Below are 19585 nucleotides of genomic sequence, written 5' to 3'. Positions count from 1 at the left end.
ACAATACGCCAATTAGCACAAATGGTAAGTTCCGACAGTGCCTACAAGTGTGCCTACTGGCCGCTAGATGGCTATACCGGTTTCATATGTATACACCTGGTACGTTCCTCATCATCCGACGAATATCTCATGTGAAAATTGACCTTATCCGTATCACGCTCCCAACAACGTTGCGTTGTTAGTGAATTTTAATCGTTTTTCGTGCTTAGTATGTCAAAGATGTCGCTCAGCATTGCAGAAATTTGTAAATTTACGTTATCCACGCCCTCGTGTAGAAACTTTATGGAACAAGAAAACGTGTTACACGCTGGACACATATTATTTTATGGAAAACAGCCGGATGATCAAAGGAGCATAAAGTTAATTGCTTTTTGTTTACAATCGTCCAGTTTGCAGTACCAGTTTCAACCACCTTTTCCCTGCACTGCAATCTACAAAAAGTACATTTTCAGATCATAATTGAGCATGTTCTTTTTTATACATATAAAGAAGGAAATTATTCAGCCTAATAATAATATTAATTATTTCTTGGCAGTTTTTAAAAAACTTCAGCTAGGCAAAACTCAATTTTTCCAAATATTTTCGATATGTACAAAAAATAAAAACGAGTTTGCTTCATGTATTTCAGGGAACTTGTAATTAGTTCCTATCAAATTTTTGAGGTTATAAAACAAAATAATCGACAATCCAGATGACTCAAATGGTATAACTAAATTATTTATAAATTCAAAAAATTAGAAAATATATTTTGCTCTAGAAATCAATGCAAAGTTATCTGTTCGAAATGAGTAATCCTCACTTTTAAACTGCAGAAAGCAAAAGACATATGTTTGAGGTTACCTTTTTCTCCAGTTTTAGAACATTTTCCGATTGCTTTCTCCAATGGATCATTTCTTCAGGCCCACTTTTATTCACAACTTTAACAAATCTTTTTTAGGCAATGAAAATTGAAGCCTCGGCTGAAATAACGTTGTATCAACACATGCATTTCAGTTTTTCTTTTAACTGTTTCTCTATTCCGCGGAAGCGCGGTAATCGAAAATTCGAAAATTGAATGGGGAAATAAATGTAAAAATAGTCGAGGTTATACACTTCGAAAATGTAGCTTTCTAAATCTAACATTAAAGTTTTTTTTAACAAAGGTAAAAAAAAGAAAATTAAATTCATTAAAATTGCGCGCTGGAAAGAATAAAAAGGGTATAAAGGCTAGAGTAAAACGTTGAGAACCGGTAATATCAAATATAATATTCAAAAATAATTAAACAAATAAATGAGTGATAAATAATGATCATGAATTGTACTAAAAAATACTTTTAAAATTATTTTCATAATAAACTAAAAATAAAACATTAAATTACAATTACGTGAATAATTAAGTGTTTTTCTTTCCCTTCTTTTAATAAAAAGACGAGAAATTATATTTGTATTTTTTACAATATGTGTAGGACTGAATTTGTGAATGATCTAACCTAATCATTTTTATGTTTATTAATTGAAATTTGTCGAATTTAATTTTTAAATTTTTGTTTGACACTCTTAAGTGAATGTAATTTTATATTCTTATCCTTCAAAAATTCTAAATTAGATTTTTTGATAGATGCAAAATAAACGGAAACAAATAACCTCGACTATTTTGACATTTGATTCCGAAATCAATTTTTAAATTTTCGATCTCAGCCCTTCCGCGGAATAGAGAAACGGTTAAAATAAAAACCCGTATGTATGGAAGTCTATGGAAACAAAACATGTGTTGATACAACGTTATTTCAGCCGAGGCTTCAATTCGCGAAACCTAACATCTAGGTTTTTGCTAGCCTTGCTTAAACATCCGAAAATCTTTTACTTTTGCTTTTCCTCGGACTAAATTTCGTACCTAGATCGTCTATTTCTGTATTATCAGACATTTTTTTTTTTTAATTTGATTGAAATCGTAGCATTCGAAAAATAACTTTATATTCTACACTGAATATCACCGGAATAGCACACAGCCTTTTAAAAACGACCCCGTTCATTTAGTGCCAAATTTCGCCACCAGATGGTGTATCATTGTATTTCTTATCCCAATCCTATTATAAAAAGAAGATGAATGAGTCGAACTCGAAATATATTAAAAGTCGTAACGCCTTTTCCTGATGCCTGATTGGCTTCTTATTTTGGTTTGAATGTAGACACATTAAGCGGGAACTTTGAACATCGATATTGTACAAAATTATCAATTATGCAAGCAATTATTTGATAAAAGCATAATAATTTGATCGTTGTATATCTTTTTGATATTTTTATTGTCGTTGTACATTTTTCTAATGTTTTATTATATTATAATAGCTAAATTGTTTATGTCACCGACACTGAAATGTATGTTCAGGGTTGGTAAGTGACGTGCTATTCCAACGACATATAGTTACTGCAGTGTGGTTTCGATCCAGTTTCGAAGTCGAAAATCGGATGGACCTCTCTTTCTACCTCCTAACGTTAGAAAAAGAGGTCCGTTCGAATTTTGACTTTATACATGTTATCAAGCTAACTATACGGCCGCCAGAATTGGAATAGGGCATAGAAAGAGAAGGTTAATCTAGAAAGTCTACCTGTATATTTATTTCTACAAAAATATCAATAAGCCAAGTCATTATTTAATAAAAACATAATAATTTGATCGCGGCTGCCAGCCCAAGCCGGCTAGATAAGGTATGAAAGAGTCTTTACAAAAACACGGGATATAATATAATGGGAAATAGTGCACCGTTTGTAGTGCGACGTTGCCGAGGTGTATTTTGAAGTTGGAGTGGTAAATGCACCAATGCCGTGGCTAGTAGAGAACAAAGTAAAACGCGGGGGTATGTTGGCTCATTAGAGTCTAGATATCTTCAAATGTTATAAAGTTTAAATATAAAGCGACAAACTTAAATTCGTCGACTTAAATCTTCCCTATAATTCAAGTGCAACGTACTGGTGTAATTTGGTCTCGAATTCGCTGTGAATGTTAGAACTTTAACGTAATTGCGGTGGTGCTTGGGCATTTGGTTTCTTAACTATTTGCTTAATTTTACTTTTAAAAAAAAATGCAATTTATATTTATTTTAAGAAAATATATTATGTTTTATTATTTATAATGGACAATTACTGCCAAAATTGTTTTTAATTTGTTTAAAAATGGAAAGAGCTTGCTTTTCTTATAAATGATCAATACACGGCATATGAAATTGAATATATATAGTCTCTTAATGGCGATTTCGTGTACCGACCCTGGCGGACCGAAAGAACCGAATGGAGCCTCTACAAAGTACCCGTAAAGACAGCATTCGGTTCCATTAAAAAAAAAACTTAAAAAAAACAGCAAAATTAACTTTTAAATGGTTGAAATTTGGATTCTACGTTAAAATTTGCATTAGAAACTGACGGAGTAATGGCAATACTTTTTCTTGAAGCGTTAAAAACTTTAGAAAATAAAATACCTGTCATTTACATGGGCCGCAGGTGCCTTCAAGTGCATCTTCTTTTAGTAGCTGTTAATAAGCATTCCTTCGGTAACTTTAAGAACTTTGTCTGGATGCTAGCGCCACGAAGTGGAAACCTCAGACAACAACGCTGCGATGCAAGTGAGAGAGAAGTTTATTTTTAAGCTTCGTGCGCAACATACTACTTGAGCTATTATGGATGCGCTTGAAGTCACCTTGAGCAGAATTTAATTACATTTTTTTACATTTTTAACCCTGCAAAAAAAATATTGCGATTACTCCATGAGTTTCTAATAGAAAATTTAACGTAGAATCCGAATTTCAACAGTCTAAAAGTTGACCTTCCTGTTTTTTTGAGTTTTCTTAAAAGGAACCTAATGGGGACCCAATGGGGTCTTTACGGGTACTTTGTACTCCTTCCAAGTTTCATTTTAAAAAATCCTTCGCCGCATCGTAGATATAGCTAAAAATCTCATAAACGAAGCAACAATAATATATATATATATATTGTTCTTGCAGCATATTGCAAATACATTCCCATTAATGTATTTCAACATTATTTGGTATAATAGTCGAGAAATTTACCGTGACTAAGAAAATAGCGAAGAAGCCTATTTTTAATATTTCTATGTACATAGCATTTATGGAGTCACGAAGTGCCATACTGACTTCCCGGCTTATGTTTTTTTTCTTATATTAATTTATTTATATTTTTGTTTCTTCACTTCTCACAGTCATACGTGTTGTGATACACTTGTTTTTAAGGTTAATTTAAGTCTATGTTTCTCTCTTCTACGTGGGACGTATTTCATTTCGAGGTTATTTATTACAAAAATCATTTAATTTATCGCCCTTTAGCGTCCTTTTTTGGTCTTGCGATTACTAAAATTTATTTATATTTGAGTTTTTTCCCTTCCCGGAGTCATACGTGTTGTCATGCATTTCCTTTTGAGGTTAATTTTAGACTATGTTTATCCCTTCTACGTATGATGTATTTCATTTCGCGGTTATTTTTGGAAAAGTCTATCACTTTCTCGCATCTTTTGCGTTCTATTTCTCGTTTAGAGTGGTATAGACCCACTCTATGTAAAGTTTTCTGAAATTTAAGTATGCTAATCATCAATTCTAACTTGAGAATACCGATTTACGTCATTCATTTAAAAATTTTGATATGAAATGTGCTTACATACTTTATCGTGTTTAATACTACTTATCTTGATATCAAATGATATTACAATCATTTTATACTAAAGCAATTTATGTTTTATTCGAATACAACTTTTCTAATGTTGTTATAACCGTTGTAATTATGACAAATTTTATTATAAACTTGGCATTTGGACGAGAACATAGAGACTACAGATCTTAACCCTCATTGACCCAATTTGTCCGCTTTTGTCCGTCAAGTGTGCTCTTTCAGAATCTGACCCGAAATTTTCGAAAAAAAACTACGCCTTACCATCCTATTTTTCAATTTAAAAAAAACGTGATTTTTTAAGGTAATTTTTTTAAAGCGCATTTCCGATGCATATTTACATATTTACGAAAAATTACTGTTTTAGTTATGGTTCTGAAAAAAGTTGTTTCAGCTTTGAAAACAGGTAAAAATGGAGGAAAACATATCACAAATAATAAAAAATATGTTTTTTGTCATCTAAGGTTAAATTTCCTTACCACTCCAGAAGTAAATAGCCCAAACGAGTGAAAATCGGCAGTTTTTCAAAAATAATATTTTCAACACCAAAAATTGCAAATAAATTAAGTTCTAAAAATCAATAAAATTTGAGTTAGGTTGAAATTTTGAAAATCTGTAGAGTTTAATTCACGTAGAATTTTATTTAATGATTTTTTGATAAACATGTTCGAAATTTTTGTATGTGCTGCATATGGAACGTCCCCTAGTGGACCGAAGGAACTGAATCGAGCCTCTAAAAAGTACCCGTAACGACCCTATTGGGTCCCCATTCGACTCCTTTTTTAAAAAACTAAAAAAAAACAGAAAAATCTTTTAAATTGTTGAAATTCGGATTCTACGTTAAAATTTGCAATAGAAACTCACGAAGTAATGCAATGCTTTTTCTTGCAGCATAAAAAACTTTAAAGAATAAAATACCTGTCATCAACATGGGCCGAAGGCGACTTCAAGAGCATCTTCTCAGATAGAAAAATGTCCGCCTGTGGCTGGCTTATGCGCCGACACGCGGTCCGATTGACAGGAGCGCCGTGCGGGCACCTGAGTAGCGCAATGTGCGCGCCATTGTTGGCTATATCGCCCTACCGTCCGGCGCCGCGTGCAAACCCAATTTGCCGTCCATGTCTAAGCCCGAATTGCTGCCAATATTTTGATCTTAAAAAATGAGTGTGGGATGGAGGAAATAAAGGAAGACGTATATTTTATTATTAATAATATATTTTAAAATTATAATAAAATACTATAAGTAATAAATAATGAATTATTTGCTACAAATCTATAACGGATGCTTGTTATGTTGAAAGGTATTTTCTAAAGCTGGTGGCGAAAAATTTTTGTTGTAAAAGTGAATAATAAGAAAATTAGAATATTACAACATGATTTACATTTTTCTCGTAAATTGCTAAACGCATATTAACAACTGTAAAGTCAGAATTTTTATTTATGGATGTCTTTTATATAAATAAGCTTTTGAATCTTAAAAAGAGAATTTGCTAATAAAAATTAAATTTTTTTATAAACAATTTGAGATTTTTTACTAAAAAATTTGTGATCTTACGTTGTTTTTCATTACTGCCTATGGAGAGAAACGCTGGAAGAAATACGATGTAATTCTTATCAGACATTGATAAAATATTTTTTCCAGTTTCATCAAAATGACGGGATTCACTGTCTAATGCTTGCGAATCGTTTTGAAAAGGAAAATTTTAACGGAGAACTTCATCTTCTGAAGTAGAATCAGAATCATAAAAATGCTGCCCACAATCATTTCTTTCCTCTCGAGAAGCGCATAAACATCTCCGCTTTTGACTCTGAGAGAGTGGCAAACTTTTTATTTTTTCCATTGTCCATAATTTCTCTGCTCTGCCCTTATTTATTTTGAAGTCCTTACTCTGACAAGTTAAAAGAACACCAATTAATAAAGTTTACGAGGTCTACCTGGTGGACCGAAGGAACCCAATGGAGCCTCTACAAAGTACCCGTAAATACACATTGGGTCCCCATTCGGTTCCTTTTTAAAAAACTAAAAGAAAAACAGCAAGATCAACTTTCAGACTGTTGAAATTCGGATTCTACGTTAAGTTTTCTATTAGAAACTCAAGGAGTAATCGCAATATTTTTTTTTGCAGCGTTAAAAATGTAAAAAAATGTCATTAACTTTTGCTGAAGATGACTTCAAGCGCATCCGTAATAGATCAAGTAGTATGTTGCGCGCGAAGTTCAAAAATAAACTTCTCTTTAGCTTGCATCGCAGCGCTGTTGTCTGAGATTTCCACTGCTTGGCGCTAGCATCCAGATAAAATTCCTAAAGTTACCGACAGAACGCTTATTAACCGCTACTAATAAAGAAGATGAACTTGAAGGCGCTTTGGGCCCATGTACATTACAGTTATTTTATTTTTTTAAGTTTTTAACGCTGCAAGAAAAAGTATTGCGAGTACTCCGTGAATTTCTAATGCAAATTTTAACGTAGAATCCAAATTTCAACAATTAAAAAGCTAAGAGGGCTGATTTTTTTTAGTTTTTTAAAAAGGAACCGAATGGGGACCCAATTGGGTTCTTTATGGGTACTTTGTAGAGGCTCCATTCGGTTCCTTTGTTCCGCCAGGGCTATTAACTTAACTTAAAGCTTAACTTATATGTAGGTTTATGGAAAGGTATCAGAGTGTTATAGATAATTTGAAAGGTTGCAGTACAAACTACTCGGAGAAACTCTGGCACGAGCGGTTAGTGTTAAAATAATTTTTTTTTTCATAGTACTAGCCACAGTTGCCAAGACACTGCTCGCTCGTGAATTCACACGAGCCGCTCGTGCTGATGGCAACAGCAGCGCGAGTTTGGTAAGTGTTGCGCTTGGTACGGCGCGTTCCTGGGATTGACAACAATCTCTCGTGTTAATTTTCGATAGCTAGTGATGTCAAATAGCTCTAATGTTCAGTGACAACCGCGCTTATCGCTTGACTCATTCGCCGCAATATACCAACTGTGCTATGAACAGCATCAGCTGATCGAGATGAATGAACCTGCATATGCAGATCGTAATTGTTTATAACATCAGAGTATATAATTTTTCATCACATTTAACCTCAAAAATATTTTTACTTTTTGTTGTGGTTAATACAATTATAATATTTATGCGCTGATAATACATTTGATAAATGTAAAGAATTATGAGACATTATACTTTCGCCCATTAAGGTACAAATTTTTGTAAGTTCAAACCCCATCTTACCTAACCTTCATGTACTTTTACGACTTTTAATATTATATTCCCACTAGTAAAAAGTCCAACTATAATTCGAAAGTTCTTTTCAAAAATATTTTTTTTTAGATTTTATGGCAAAAATTAACATGATCTGAGAACATTTTATGAGGTCGTTCACTAAAAAAGTCATTAAAAGTTGAATTTCAATATGAAGAACTAAAATATAAAAATTTAATTCGAAAAGTCTCTCAGAGTTCTAAAAAGTTGTACAAATGTCTCTTTTCTAAAATTCCGGTTAAATGATAAAATTACATTTGATCATGCCACGTTTTCCCTTAATACTTTCAGCATTCGGTGTTGCGGCGAATGAGTCGAGCGACAAGCGCGATTGTTACTTAACGTTAGAGCTACTTGACTCCACGCGCTTTTGAATATTAACATGAGAGATTGTTGTCAATCCCAAGAACTGTCAGGTCTAAACGTAACACTTACCGAGCTCGCGTTGCTGTTGCCATTAACTCGAGCGGCTCGTGGGAATTATCGAGCGGTCATTGCGTTGACAACTGTGGCTCTTGCCATTCCAAAAAATTTTATTTTGACACTAAACTCTCGTGTCAAAAGCAGTGGCAGCTCTTGAGGCGGTCGTTCCATGTATTTAACCCACAAAATCGGAATTTTCCAGGACAGGGAATTAACATTGTGTAAAATCGAAATAAACATTAAATGTAAAACAAAAGTCCATTTCCGAGCTGAACTGTTCCTAAATTCAGACGAAAAATGTTTGATTGACAAATATTACCCAGTTCCGAGAAATATAATGTAACTTGTCGGAGAGTGAATTATAATAGTCACGACGAATAGTAAGTAACAGAAAGGATAAAAAAAATTTTGAAGTTAAAATCGTTTTTCTTCTTTCTGTCACTTACTGTCCATCGTTACTATTATAATTCACTTTCCGGCTTTTAAAAATGCAACAAAAATCTAGGAACTTCTCCAATTTTCTTCCTGTGTTTTGTTTAAAAAATCATCATTTTGGTTGAACATTATTCTTTTTGGGTTGAAAGTTTACGCATTTAGTAGAAAATTAATTTTTTTGTTTCGAATTGAATAATTTTTTAATTTTAAATTTAAATCTCCTCGTAAAATTGATAACATTACATGTTTCTTTGAAAGCTCATATTTTCTGTTTAAAAATTCAACTTTTTGGTTGAAAATTAATTAACTTCATCAAATTTGCCATGAATTCAGCTTTTTGACTTGTAAATTTGAAAAAGTAGTTGAATTATTGAGCCTTAACGGTGAAATTTTAACAAATAAAATAAATGATCTACCAAACAAAGATACATTTTCAACAAAACACATGAAATTTCAACCAAATAGTTGATTTTTTAAGCTAAAAATACCACTTTTATAACAACCAAGAAATAGTTTAATTATTCGTCAAGACTTTTTCAGTGTAATCTTATAATTCCCTTTGATTCATATACAAGTTACACTACAACTAAAAGTTAAACAAAAGCGTTTATTTTACTGTTTACGTTTTGAGGTTAAGCATCGTAGAAAGCGCGACGTCTGTTTAGTCTATGGTCGTATACTACAAGTCCCGAAACTTCCGGGAGTAGGGGTACCACGGTTCATGAGACGACCTGTGACATTACAAAATGAAAAATTTAAACAAATGTCCCTTTGCATATTACACTCAGAGTTTTTGTTTTTAAACTAAAATTATAAAGGATTACTTTCCAAAAGTACGTGTCGATTATCAGGGCTATCTAATATATGAATAAGAAATTATCCCACAGGTACTATGAATGTAGATCGTTTCTCTTTTGTGTCATTCTTATTTGTTCAACAGTTTGGTACTGCACAATTCCAGGGCTACAGTAATGATGGTACCCCATTTCCCGGGAGTTTCGGGACCTGTATATACGACCGTAATTTAGTCCAAATTGGAGACACTTCTATACATTTATATATAACGATAAAAAAAATAGTATAGTCTTACCTGCAATTTTCGATTATCAATCAGCATTCGAAAAAAATCAAGTACAATATTCACGAGAATCACAATAAAAGAATCCAAAACCAACAAGCGCGTTTTGCTACAATAAACTTGCGACTGTACTCACAGACGGATTGTACAGTTTACACGCAAACACACACGGTGACAGTGGTGTCAGAACGCGGATATCTCTGGCACGCAAAGTAGTTATTCCTATGTATTTTTAGGTTATGTAATGCCATATGTTAATTTTAAAATACGCAGAATCACTATTGCACATGCCAGATGTATCCGCATTCTGACACCAGTGCGCGGTGACGAAACTAACTGATGCATAAGCTGGGCGCGAAATTCAAAGTTGTATAGTTTAAAAAAGAAAATTATGGATTCCTTAAACAAAAAAGATATATTTTGCTAAATAGCTAGATTTCACTTCCCATGTTTTAACTTTTAAAAACCAAATTACATAAAAAGTATATCCAAGAAACATGACAAAATATAGATATAACTTGTAAACAATTATTAGTTAACCGAAAATTGCAAAATCTCTGTAAAACACTTGTCCTAAACGTTCATTAAGTTTGTCATAAATTCCAAAACATTTTCAGTTTTTATGATTTTTTTGTGGAGGAAATTATTTAAAGCAATGGAAAATGTTTAAGTTATTTTAAAATGTCTTGAATAAACATATTATTTATAACATTCATGTACCGTTTTTATTATTCCATATGATACTGTTAGTGTATGATTGTCGTTAAAACTTCGATTAATGTAGAACTTTTAAACATTTTTTTAGCATTTTAAAAGCAGATAACATATAACTGAAAATGTTACAGTTATCTAACATTCACAATTCAAGGTTATTTTTAAGATTACTTTATATACATTGTTTATAATATACAGTAACAAAATCTTTTCTTGTCCTCACTTTCATCCCGTCAAAACGATGCTTAATGGCTGTTATATCGTTCCCTACACACTTTGCGGGTAACGGTCGTCAATTTTGCCAGCACTTCGGTCTCCCGCTTATTCATACCGATCAAACGACGCTTCATCACCGACCCACAGACAACAACGCTGCGATGCAAGTAAGAGAGAATTTTATTTTTAAACTTCGCGCGCAACATACTATTTCAGCTATTGTGGATGCGCTTGAAGTCCCCGTCAGCAGAAGTTAATCACATTTTTAAAAAAATTTAACGCTGAAAAAAAGTATTGCGATTACTCCGTGATTTTCGAATGGAGAATTTAACGTAGAATCAGAATTTCAACAGTTTAAAAGTTGATCTTTCTATTTTTTTGAGTTTTTCAAACAGGAACCGAATGGGAACCCAATGGGCTCTTCACGGGTAATTTGTAGAGGCCTCTTTCGGCTCCTTCGGACCGCCAGGGTCTTTAGCCATTTCTTCAATGAAAATGTGTTCATTTCTTACCGCGTGGAGGTAAACGTTTATAAAAAACCTTTTGTTTTTGTTTGTTTATTTGTTGTTAATTTATATTCCTTTATTATTTTTTTTATTTAAAAATTGTTATTTTTTTATTTTGAGAAAAATCCGTATGATAGCGATTTTTCGTAAATCTGTTATTTTAGGGGTGGCCGTACCACCACTAAATGATGAAAAATGAATTTTCTGTGTGTATAAATTTATTGTTTGGACATTTTGAGCCGGAGTTTTTGTGATACAGCTATTGTCAAGATCTCCTTCGCATCAAAAATACGATTAAATAAAAATGAACTTCCAAAATCACGTTTCTTTTTTTAAATTAAAAAATAGGGTGGGAAGGGGAGGCTTTTTCGAAATTTTCGGGTCAGATTCTGAAAGAGCACACTTAAAAATACCCGCCCATACATTTTCAGATCTTTTCCAGGATAATTAACAAAGTTGTCCATGCTTAAAGTTGACGGGCAAAAACGGACAAATTGGATCAATAAGGATTAAGGACGACGACATATGTAAGCATACCACATTTAAGACTTAACTCTAAAAGGGCTCAAAAAGCGCAAATATTGAGGCCATGTGATCGTAACTTACAAAAATTTCTTTTACATTTGTTTGAAACACAAATTACGTTTAGACGAAACGCGATATCGAATTTAAAATTCTGAAAATTACGTCTGAAGCAAGTTCAAACGTTCGTCTGGTCCTAAATTTTTGCAATTTTAATAAAAAAAAATATCTAATCACTTTTTCCTTCAATTTGTTAGCTCTCTGGATCCGAACGTTGAACCTTGAATTTATCCATTATTTTATCCAAATGGCACACAAGGTTGGAATGACAGCATACCATGTGTTAATAGACGAGGCCAAGTTTCACGATCTGTATATATTAAATATAGAATGGCAACTAGAGATAATAACGTACTTTTAATGGATGGACGCTTATTTCAACAGTGGGTTGTCGATAATTATGTGAAAATCGAAAATGATAGGATGAATTACTGCAGATTGAATAAAAAAACACTTCCCCCTGATACTTATTAGGGATTATTTGATCATTTATAACAAACAACAAATGATTTACATACTACTGTTGGAAGAATGACCATCCTCCCATCATCATTCTCAGGATCTCCCCGTAATATCCCTGGCGGACCGAAGGAACCGAAAGGAGCCTCTACAAGGTACCCGTAAAGACCTCATTGGGTCCCCATTCGGTTCCTTTTTAAAAAACTCGCAAAAAAAAACAAGCAAAGTCAACTTTTGAATGGTTAAAATTCGGATTATACGTTAAAATTCCCTGTAGAAGGTCACGGAGTAATCGCAATAGTTTTTTTGCAACGGTAAAAAGTTTAAAAAAATATAAGACGTATAACGCCTGTTGACTGCTACTTACAGTCGACGCGTTTAAAGTGTAGCGTCAACAAACGTTATACGTCTTATATATTTTTTTACTTTTTGCCGTTGCAAAAAAAAAATTATTGCGATTATTCGGTGACCTCCTATAGGGAATTTTAACGTAAAATCCGAATTTCAACAATTTAAAAGTTTATTTTGCTGTTTTTTCAAGTTTTTTAAAAAGGAACCGAATGGGGACCCAATGGGGTCTTTACGGGTACTTTGTAGAGGCTAATATTGGATTAATCGAAAACTCTGAGGACAGAGACATGCTCAGGCTTAGAAATTGAACTGAAAAAAGAAACTTTTAAATGATTAGACTTTTGGAGAACTAAGGGTTATTTGGGAGAAGGAATAGAACGAAAGGATATTTTAGTTCACAATACAAACATCCCAAGAATATATGGTTTACCTAAAATACATAAGCCCAATTGTCCTATACGTCCTGTTGTTTCTTTAATTAATTCTCCAACTTTTAAAACGGCAAAACTGTTTAATAACATATTTAAAGAATCCTTAATAACTCCAAAAAAATAAGTAAACGATTCTTTTGAATTCAAAAACATAATCACTAAACAAACTGTTCCTCTAGATCACATTATGGTTTCACTAGATGTTTCATAGAATTAGTTAAAAATAGTATTCTCAGTAGATGGATAAATATGAAAAATTATACTGACTTACCATTAAATGAATTTTAAAAAGGAATAGAATTCTTAATGACGAAAACAGTTTTCCAATTTAATAATGATTATTATAGACAGGTTCATGGTGCTCCCATGGGCTCTCAAATTTCACCTATTTTGGCAGATTTTTAGAGTTGACTCCAAATTCAACAGTTTCATAAAATAAGGTAAAGATGTTTTGGACACTTTTAATTTGACAAACGTGGTTTATAAAATTGAATGTTTAGAATGTAAAAAGTGTTATATAGGTCAAACTGAAAGATTACTGTACACTAGAATTAAAGAACACCATGACATTTTTAGACGGAGTCCAAAAAATCATAAAGTGATAGCAAAACACCAGGTTCAGACTGGTCATGAAATAGACTGGATAAATATTCAAGTTCTACACCATGAGCCTAATAAATTTAAAAGACTGGTAGCTGAAATGTTCTTTATTAAGAATGGAGGTGATAAATGCCTGAATGTAGTAACTGTTCTCAAACATTATAGTTCTTTATATAACATAATCTTAGATTCTTTAATTTAATTTCCAATTTTTTCATACTCCTATTATTACTAGTTAAATAATCAATTAGATGAAATTATCAATTATATTCAACTTCCATATTTTTTCCTATTAAACCCTTTACTTTGAAATTATAGTTACACTACTGATATCTTATCCTTTGTACACTATCTTTCTCTCTCTATTTTCTCGTTCGCAATACCAAACGTTAAAATGGCGCAGAACGCAAATTTCTGCTCCTTAATTTTTAAAATGATTTTACTGCTATATAATTGAACATTCTTCACAATTTTGACGATACATTAATCCTAACCGAAAATTTTATAACAAAATTTTTTAACAAACATCAAAAATGACATCCAGGTAACAAAACAATTGAATTATATTTTCTAACCTTATTTGTAACAAAATTTCAATTTTCATGTTCTTATGTCGTTTAATTTTTAATAACTATCTCATTCAATTTCACAATATTTTTATTATAAAAAAATGTTTTTATTTTTTTTAACAGACTAATTAATTGAGAATTATAACCTGAGAGGATGGTTCTTTTAATTTTACAACTTAAATCGACCTTAATGAAATTTTTATTCCTGATGAGAAGAGTGTTTTACTCTCGAAACGTTGAAAGTTTTATCTTCAATAAAGGATCTAACATCTATTCCTTTAATTTTTTTTGTCTGAATTAAGTCATCTCCACTAGAAAATAACCACTATACAATACAAAAACACCTCAGACGAAAGAACACAAGCAGCATATCAACAACATCGATTTACAATAAGTATATTATTAAATGTTTCTATAACTTATAAACTTGAAAAATATTTGTATTTATATTGATTCATATTTTAATAATTTATTTAAAAGTGTTCGAAAATGCATTACAGAAATCCATTCAAATATGTGAATGAAAATCATTTTAACTTTAGAGAGGCAGACTTGAATTGGTTAAAATAAAAATCTCAAAACTTATATTTCACATGAAGGAGTTAAAACAATTTATTACACATATTTTTTGAACTTATTAAAAGGAATTAAATAATCTTAAAATATGAACACTTTTGGGGAATACAAGACATCTCTGTGAGGTGTATCTGTCAGTACAATTACAAGGAATTAAATATATTGAAAACCCGTCTTCTTTTGGGGAATAGGAAACTATGTGGCGGCCGCTATGGATATAGAAATAAATTAGTTTCTGAGATATCCTATTCTTATAATGACATTTTGGACAGATGGAAAAATCGCGCATTCAAAAATATAGAATAATCTTCACTTTTACGCTGAAATCTGAAACTATTAATTTTTCTCTATTCAACGCTTATTACCGGGTCAAGATGATAAAGGTAAATTTAGTAAGCATTTTCCAAAAAAGTTTCAAGACGAGACAAGAATGGATGAAAACGGATATCCAACTTATCGTAGAACAGATACTGGTACTTACATATAATCGCCAAAATGGAGGTACGACTGACAATCAATTTGTAGTACCTAACAATGTTAGATTATTAAAGTTCCGTCATAGTTACTGATGCCAATAACAGCGAAAATGTTATTCATCATGATGAAATAAAAAATTTCATAGATACTCGATACGTGAGTCCTTATGAAGCATGTATCGTATGTACGGTAGATAGTTGCCAAATAAAATTCACGCTGTTATTAGGTTGCCATTACATTTGCCTAATCAGCAAAGCGTTACTATTGACGATGCTGAGAGTGAACATGCTATAAGAAACACATTGGAAAAAGAAATTATGCTTATCAATTATTTGGTTTTAAATAGACGTGATACTGATACCAAACGATATACGTGTTCTGAAATTCCATCTCACTAGGTATTTAAAAAACATAGTGGATCGAAATTATCAACTTGGCAAACACGAAAAACAAAATTTAACGTTATTGGACGAATGTACTCTGTTGTTCCGACTACAATAGAACTATTCTGTCTGAGACTATTACTATTAACAATCAAAAGGGATATAAGTTTCTAAGATCGCAGAGCTGTTAATAAATAAACTTATGATACTTTTCAAAGAACATGTTTAGTATTAGGTCTCATCGAAGATGACGCAGAGTGGGATCGTGCTATGGCAAAAGGAGAAGTTTGGACGATGCCCCAACAATTAAGACGTTTATTTGTTCGTATGTTAATATACTGTCAACCTACCAATCCTGAGTAACTATGGGATAAATTTAAATATGCTATGCCGCAAGATTTTCAGAGAAACTATAGTATACAAGAAGCATAAATAAGATCATATATTCAGATAAATACCTATCTTTCTTGCGAAAGATCCGATATTAGTAGCATTTCAACAATGCCAGCCACAAATAACTAAATTTCGGAACGATATTGACATTTACGATGACGAGGTATCGCTTACTCAACATGAACAACTCGGTCAGACTCAGTACCAAAAATTAAATGAAAAACAGAAAGATATTGTAGACACAATCCTTAATGTTGCATTGTCGAACGAAGAAATGCCTTTTATATCATGTTTTTATATTGATGGACCTGGTGGCTCAGGAAAGACATAGATTTATACTACATATCATTTGTTAAAAGACAAGGGAAAAATATATATACGATGGAATTTACAGGTATTGCAGCAATATTACTTTCGCAAGGAAAGACTGTACATAAAAGTTTCGGTATGCCAGTTCCTTTATTTTTAGATTCCGTCTCCCGTATACAAGCTCAATCTAAAGAAGCTCAATACTTACGAGAAGTAGATATTTTTATTTAGGACGAAGCTTCAATGGCGCTAAGGTATGCTTTGGAATTAGTAGATCGAAAATTACATGACTTCATGAATATTGACTCACCACGTGGTGGAAAAATTATAATTCTTGTTGGAGATTTTAGGCAATTAATGCCTGTAAAAACTCATGCAACTCGCAGCGAATTAGTAAATTTATACATTAAATTCAGTTCACTTTGAAAACATGTCTCTGTATTTTAACTAACAGAAAATACGAGTACTTTACCACAAGGAGCAGAATTCGAAAAGTATGTATATATAAAGTATACTTTAAATTTATACAAGTGTAGATAGTGTTAAAAATTGTGATAATGGAGATATAAACGATGCAATACCCCCAGAATACTTAAACACATTGAATCCACCGACCCTTCCTCCTCATGAATTACGATTAAGAAACAATTGTATTGTTATGCTAATCCGAAATATTTTTTGATTAACGAAAGTCTATGTAAAGGTACACGTTTGAAAATAATCGAACTTGCAAATAATCTTCTACGATGTAGTATTTTAACAGGTGATAAGGCAGGGGGCATTGTCTTTATACATCGTATTACATTGTATTGTGAAGGACAAACTTTCGATACTATCGGGTTAGATCTTCGTCAAGATGTACTTAATCATTGACAATTGTATGTGGCATTTTCCCGAGCTCGATCTTGGCATTCACTAAAAATTTTCTTAGGAGAGCAGCGGGAAAGTAATATTATAAAGAATTATGTGTATACAAAAATATTCAAATAATTTTGTATTTTTAAATAATTAAAAATAGTATTTAAAACAAATTAAGTTTCATTATAAATTGGATATTGCAAAATCAACAAAAACAAATTCATATATTCTTGAACAAAAATATCACAGAAAAAACAGAAGATAAACTTTACATCGATTTCCGACGAAAGATTCTCTGTAACAAAAATTAACTTCACAGGATAAACTTTACACAAATATGAGTTAAACTTTCTTTTGTTTTTCCATGACAAACACATTTTATTTTAAAGACGCGAACTTGGCTAAACAAAACTTTATCGATCTAAAAAATTTCCTGCAACAAATTTTATTCTTAGTGTTTTCTGTGATACGATAAACTTAAACTAAGTACATCTGATAGTAAAGAAACACATAAAATATGATAAAATATAATACTTCAAAAAAAAAAAAAAAAAGGGAAACGCGCGCGCGAAAGCGCTCGTTCGGTCTCGTAGTCTAAATTTCAGTAGCCTCATCAACTTCATTTCCCCCCTTTTTCAGGGTTTACAAAACGAACGTACTACCTTTTTTCTCCTATTGAATTATGCTCATCGTCACTAGGATGAGAGTCTTTTAATGCCTGATTTGCATTCTTTACGTTCTCCTTCTGTTTTCCGGGATGCTGCTTCTCCTTCTTCGCGATTTTAACATTATGTTGCTTGTTTGGCTTCTTTTTTCCGTTTCTCATAGCCTTTTAAGTTTGAAGCTATGGCCAATGGTGCAATTACAGGTTTATCACTCATAATTTCATCGATCATATCAAAGTGTTTCGAAACTCGTGGAGATTTGCTAGTTGTGTTAATTGCATCTTTATTTTTCTTGTAGATCTTCATCAAATCTTTCTATTTGCTATCGCATTAAGATCCAGTGACATTATGTCCTGTTTCACTTTTTTTTTTACCAATAAGAAGCTTGATCATGTCATCATTCCAATGTAATTCTCGTTCTGTGAAAAAGAAAATCAATATCATATTTGACATCATTTTAAATTTGATAAGTGATGCGTAATTGTAAACTATTATTATTATAAAGGTAATTATAAAAACTATCCATATCATTCAAGTTATTAAAAATAAACGCAAACGAATTTCTACGGTTGTATTAAATACTCTGCTGGAAGTAAAAGTATTCAAACGGATAGGAAAACACGGATGAAAAAAGTATTCTACCGGATAAGAATGAGCGGATTCAAAAGGGTAAAATTTTTGTATCCGTTTTAATGAGCACTTTGCATTCTTTTCAATCAGCGTGTATCCGTTGTTACATTTTGAAATCTTTATCAGTTTCAATACTTTATAATACTGTCCTAATCTGTCCTAACTGAAATATATTCTATTCGCGCCTATACGTTTAAATGCGAAAAATCTTATCCTTATTTATAAGTTTTTATGTAGAAAATTCTATCCGTATCTTTCCGTTTGTGTACAATTTTATTTCCGTATCTGTTCGTTTATATGTAGAACATTCTTTCCGTATCTATCCGTTTATATGTATAACATTTCTATGTGCATCTATCCGTTTGCATGTAGAAAATTCTATTCGTATCTATCCGTAGGTTTTAATTTAAATATTCGAAAAATTGTATTCATAATTATTTCGATTTCTACATGTATTACCGTCCTATTTTTCTCTACGACTGTATAGTACTATTCCATTTTTCGATGACGACCAGATTCATGTGTTTTTATCTCCCGATTGACAGTTTTCAGTACAGTTGGTTATTAATACTTAAAACCATTGTGAAGAATCAGAGTCATAGTACAAATTAATGTTTAGCCTATTAAGTCATATATGGTAATAAATTATATTAATCCAACTTGAAGGTCACGTTATTATTCACTTTAAATACGAAAAGTAGCTATTGAAAATAAACAAATTATAAAATTATAATTATAAAATGTCCAAAAATGAAAAAAATGCATAAAAAAAAATGTTTGGTTCATTCTAGAAAGCAAAAGATCCCTTCCCCAAAGTTCACATTTCCGGAGAAAGAAAATCGCTTGTTTTCTCGAAATTCCAATATAAACACGTGCTTTGTATGGGAAAATGTTGGATTTTTCAAAAATTGGACTAATACTTCAGGGCATGATCAACAGTTGCCAAATTTTTAAGGCATTGAAGAGGAGTGTCTACGAAATATGACTATAACAATGAGTTTGATTTTTAACCCACCTTTAC

At 32.0% G+C, this 19585-nt stretch overlaps 1 protein-coding gene across 4 annotated transcripts in view; it reads left to right on the top strand.

The window, feature by feature from the left end:
* Positions 1 to 19585, top strand: part of LOC117176000 — a 126327-nt gene that overhangs the window by 47764 nt on the left and 58978 nt on the right. For 2 of the 4 annotated variants that reach the window (XR_004467560.1, XR_004467561.1), the window contains one exon: positions 5542 to 6066. The exons of 1 other annotated variant lie outside the window; for it this stretch is intronic. The gene's annotated coding sequence lies outside the window, so the exon portion shown is untranslated. Of the gene's footprint in view, positions 1 to 5541; positions 6067 to 11723; positions 11809 to 12060; positions 12380 to 19585 lie in introns of those variants that run through there. One more of the 4 variants, XR_004467558.1, reaches the window with a different exon arrangement.

This window comes from Belonocnema kinseyi, chromosome 7, assembly GCF_010883055.1.
Source record: "Belonocnema kinseyi isolate 2016_QV_RU_SX_M_011 chromosome 7, B_treatae_v1, whole genome shotgun sequence".
NCBI classification, from domain to species: Eukaryota; Metazoa; Arthropoda; class Insecta; order Hymenoptera; family Cynipidae; genus Belonocnema; species Belonocnema kinseyi.
Note: the sequence above shows the minus strand (reverse complement) of the source record. Positions and strands in the feature narration are given on the sequence as shown.